This window comes from Myotis davidii, unplaced genomic scaffold (assembly GCF_000327345.1).
Source record: "Myotis davidii unplaced genomic scaffold, ASM32734v1 scaffold168, whole genome shotgun sequence".
Classification (NCBI taxonomy): domain Eukaryota; kingdom Metazoa; phylum Chordata; class Mammalia; order Chiroptera; family Vespertilionidae; genus Myotis; species Myotis davidii.
The window spans coordinates 7,650,934-7,656,423 of NW_006383016.1; positions in this window are offsets into that span (position 1 = coordinate 7,650,934).

A 5,490-nucleotide genomic window follows, 5' to 3' on the forward strand; every position below is an offset into this window, starting at 1 on the left:
AGGAAAGAAAATTCCATTTGTAAAGTAATTTGCTTATTAACTCCTCTTTCGTGAATGAAAATGGCATTAGTGCCATGCTTGTTCAAAGGGATAGCCAAAGTTAAGACTATTTCCCCATTTTGATGTTATCCATTTGGGAGGCACCTTCCTTCTTTAAATATAGTGAACATGTGGCGTCAGATACAATTAACAAAGAACGTGAACTTTCAGTTTCCTTGGTAACGATTGGGACAATTACAGTTTTAAATGCTATAGCTATTCATTTTCTAGTCAGTTCATTAGCAAACATTTTATTCAAAATTAAACGGAATTATTTCCTGTTAACATTATTTATAGGAAATCTGATAAAGTTACGTAAAACAACGGGGACAAATGGTATTTGATTTTTTATTTTATTCTGGTTATTTCTGGGCCAGGAAAATCCTGGCTTTTATCATTAATATTATTAGAAATACTAAGTTTGTATTGCTTAGTTCATAACTTTTACAGCCAGTTTACTGCATTCAAGTGTAAATAGAAAAACTTTCAAACTGGAAAGTCATTTTTCTGCCTAATTCAAACAATGACTGTGGCAGATAAGTATGAATGCAAACAGATCGAGTTTGCTCAGCTCAGATTGAGGTTATATTGCCAAAGGTTTTTTGTTTCCCTCATCACACACCTTCACAGAATGCTGACTTAACAATATTGTAAATTTATTCTGAATAGTTTAGACCATATGTTACCATAGGAGGCTGATAGCATTTACTCGTATTAAAAGATGAGTGAAGGCTTGGGGAAGTCATGTTTGGTTTTTGGTAGTCCTTTACCAAATAATGAGAGGGGGAAGTACTTATGTGTGGGTGTATTTGTGGAGGGAGTGAGTGTGTGTGTGTGTAGGGCAGAAATGTGAGGAGAGTGCTCTGGGAGGATGAGCATCAGATGGTAATTCTCTTTTTGGTGTGTATTACCCAACCACCTCCATTTTCCAAATTGTTCATGGAGGAATCTCCTTGTTCACTAGCTTGGTCTGACTATTTGATATTTCAGATTTCTTGACGTACGTACATCAGGATGGAGCTGACCATCATTGCTGAGAAGGTAATCTCTGTCTTATCTCTGATGACATAAAAACCAGAAGTTTTAAAAATAGGTAGTCTTCCATGTGCCTCTTTTTCCCTGGTGTTTTGCTCTCTCCATTTTTTTTTTTTTTTCCATAAGAGAAAACACTTTCCACAAAAGCAAATGCCACATTTATATTGAGTAATACTAAATACTAAACTGAAGGTAATATCTCCCCTAGATTTTCAGAGAAATAAATGAATGAAAGCAAGGTGGTGGCTAGTTTTACTTTGAGAAGAATTCAGTGTGGGAAAATATAAATATTAAAATACAATTTTCAGCTTGCAGACTTTCTGTATTTCCAACCTCCCCAACCCCAATACCCATGACGATGACAGTTCTGTTTTAGAAGTAAAGCCACTTGTGTTCCCCCCCCCTCCACCATTATTTCCTATTTCATTTTATTTTTGCTACCTATCCTTATTTGAAGAACACTTAAAATGACTTCTGTTTTAGAAGTTAGAATTTCATCTGGTGGCTGGACCCAGGAGTCTTAACCAGAATGTATTCCCTGGAGGACAAATATTGTATTAAACTGTCTTGGGTGAAATCTAAGCATCTGAGTAAGAATGCTTAACGTGTACATAATTTTTTTGGTCTTGCTATTAATGTCGTTGCCAGTCACAATGTCCAGTGAGGATTGATTGACAGGCGTCTGTCATAAGAAAACACCACGTTTTTGTTCCCATATACACACATTTCCCCGCTTTGTGCACAGGCTTGCTCAGCACATGCAGTTGGTAATGCCTGCATAGTAGCAGGTACCCTTCCCCAAGTGGAACGTGTGAAATAACGGGAACTCACACAACGTGTGCCCTTCTTTCCCACACCCAACAAAGGCACCGGCTCCTGGCGCCTTCGGTGTTCAGGCTCATATTCATAGTGGAGCTTTTTAAGGGGACACTTGGCCCCTTGCAAAAAAGTCCAGCATTTTGCACATTCCACGGTTTGGCAAACTCAGAACTGGTTATTTTCTCTAGACCGGTATCAAGTTCTTCTCAGGCATATGATTTCACTTGAAGTCCTGCCCAGGAATCCTTCAAAGTGAGCGTTTGTCCCGCTCTCATGATGTCAGGCGGTTTTCCCTGCATCTGTAATTTGAAGAAAAACAAACAAACCTGCGGGGAACAAACGCCACGGAAACCCAAACAGAGCTCGGCGGGGAGCGGGAGCCTCACCTGCAGCGGGCACGGTGGCAGCGGGAGCGCGGGGAGCAGCAGCAGCTTCAGGCAAAGGCCCAGCCTCAGATTCCCAGAGACAGGCCCACCTGTGCGACACACGGGGGTCAGCAGGGGGCTCCCCGGGGGCCACTTTTCCAGAATTTTCTGCTGTGTGTCATCCCGCGTGCCCCACCCCCAGCACCAGCGAAAGTGGAAGGAAAGTGCGCCGGCCCAGTGGAAGGAGAGTTCGGTTTCCTCGTCGTTTCTCAAAGCCGGCAACCCCACCATTTCCCAGAAACCGCGAAACCCAGCCCTCCCCATGCAAAAAAAATATATATATATGGATCAATTAGCATTATTGCCTGAACAGCCAAGGGCAGACCCGGGAAACGGCCGTGGGATACATTTTCCAGTTGCTTTTGTCCCAAGACCCCAGGACGTGGGCCCACTTAGCGCTCTCAGCAAATCAAAGCACGTGTCTTTTGAAGAAGGTGTGTAATTGGAGTTTAAGGCATGTCTGGAATTCCCAGATGTCTATAAAGTAAGGAGGAGCATGTGGCAGGTCACTGGAAGGTGGGGCGGGTTAAGACCACTGGCACAAAAGCCCCCTCCTTTAGATCCGCCTTTGTGAGGGCCACGGAGATGAGTCCCAGGGAAGGGATGGGGCGCGATCATAATGAATATCCAGCTTCTATCAGAGTCATGGTAACCATGGTAAAAAGCACATGGTCAGAAAACCTCAAAGAAAACACTCAATTACAGCCGGGATTTCGTGGGCGCCCTGCAATGAGATCGTTGGGGGTTTGCCGGAGCGAGGGCCTGCAGCAGCCGGCTCGCTTGTTTACGTGGACTATTTTCTTTTCCTTCTGTTTTTTCCCCCCTCCTCAAGTTTGTGGATGCGTCTTCGTCCTTCTGCGTGCGGTGTAGGCTGAGCCAGGGGAACAAAATTCCAGATTAGAAAAAAAAATAAAAAAAGAACATTCATTCCAGAAGGCAGGCTTCTTGGGGGAGGAGAGATTGGAGCGAGTGAAATTAAATTTCTGTAAAACATGCAGTTTAAACATCTAGCAGAGAGAGGGAATGCATGCTCAGGTAAAAGACGGAGGTCAGTAGCCTCAGTTGTTCCCTTTTCGCATTTTACAGGGGAAGAGAGGGATGTGCTGGACCTATGCGCGAGTTAGAGAGGAGCTTATTAGGCAGTTGTTTAGTTTTTCTGAAGCTGGAATCGAACGAAATATGACTTTTCTCCTTGGATTCAAGATGGTGCCCTCATTGACCTGCAGAGTGGAACCAGCCAGAGGTGGGAGACGTAAGGATGGGGCCTGCCCAAGAAACAGGCCCTGGCATGAGGGGGAGACCCGCCCTAGGCCCAGCCACTGAGGCAGGCAGGAGGGGGGAGGTGACGCAAGTGTCACAAGTGAAAAGTTAAGCAGGTACCTGAAGGAAGTTTATCTTGCCCAGATGTTAAGGCTTTTATGAAATGTCACGTGAAGAGAACAGATGTACAACTTGCAAAAGGGGGCCACGCCTGTAAAGACAAGGGAGGCAAAAGCTCAGAGGGAAATTCAGACATAAATCATCAACCTCCTTTTCTAGTATCTCTTTTCTCCTTTAAATATTTGTTTCCGGAAAGGGAAGGCACATTTTTACATTAGGTGCCATTTTCTAGGAGAAGTCACAATCTCATCCCCTGCCCAGCACCCCCAGCCCCTAGGTGCCTGGGGTTCGGAGGGTTGGGGTGGAGGGCAAATATCTCCCCACTCCTTTTCCTGCATCGCATTCCCCTTCCCCCACGTTTCTCTCTTGGCTTCTCAAAGACTTTTGATCCTGAGAAAGGTATCGGATCTCGGTTTGGAAAAGCTGAAACTAATCAATTGCCTTTTGAAGGGGTAGAGAGTGATAAGAAGAGCGAAGGAATGCCAGGCCTAACAGACCCTAAACCTCCAAGATGCTTGGATGAGCTGAAAGATGAGCAGGGATCCCGCCCTCCTGGGGTGGAACCCAGCGCGCCCAGGGAATAGGGTTTTTACCAAGTTAAATCAGGTTTGGTTGAAAAGGGTTTTTTAAGTGTCTTGTACAAATAGGAGGCTGCTTTTTCTCTATGCAACAAGGAAGTTCCATTTATAAACAAAATTAAAATGAATTAGCAGTTGCCCAGTTGTGGAAGGCAGTCCAATTCCTTTCTCTACTTAAGAGAGATGCGGATAGCGGTTATTGTGAATATTAATTACCATGTGGCGCGGGCCTGGGTATGTGTGCATATGAAGATTTTAAATATTTGTCTACAATACCTTTAAGACTGCACATTAATTGAACTGCTGTGACTCTTAAATTTAAATGCAGCACTATTCCTAAGTCTCTGTTAAATTGACATTGCACCTGGCTTATCGTTATTATATAGCCACCCATACAGCTCTCCAAACAAAATTTAAAAGTTGGGAAGTTAGGGTATTTCCTTCCACAATATTAAATCTAAATTTACTGTGAGAGTTTATCTTATTCCTTTTTGTGTTTCCAAAAGCGTGGTCAGAATGGAAATAATATCCAAAGTGATCACGTTAGCTTTAAGGGTTGACCGGGTTAAAAATGCACAAGACCACATAAACAGACACATCTTTTCTCCCTATTCCACTTACTTTAAATACCCATCAGCCATCCTTGGAGGAACCTTATTTATTACCTGTGGGTACATACCATATTTGGTTAGAGCCCCCGAAGCATCCTGGAGGAAGACCTCAGGTGGAATGTTGGCTTGGACCCTGACACCCTGACTCTGCTACATCAGGCTTTCATTTGGGGCTTGCAGACCTCCACGTCTAAACACAGGGCTGGAAGAAAGTTTACATTTCTTTTCCTCCTTTGTGCCTGAAACTTAACACCAATCAAGGAGTTGTTCTATTGTTCAAAGCCAACAAGCAGCAAACAGTGTTACAGGTTTAGCAATGACAATGAACCCTTCAGAGAAGTCTGGTGATGCACCCCTACACCAAAGGGTTCCATTCCTGGGGCAGAAGCCCACCTTCCAGGGCAGCATTCTTTAAAATCTTCTTATAAACCCGTTGCACATCAGGACAGAAGGAGATTTCTGTTAGCCTCTAGCTAGGATAGCCTCTCGCCTCATTCCACCCTTGACTTCTCTTGCTACCCCCCATCAGCACACACCTTTTAAAACTTCTAACTTTGTCACATATAAAAGATCTAGAGCAGAGAATCCCTCTTCCTCTTCCTT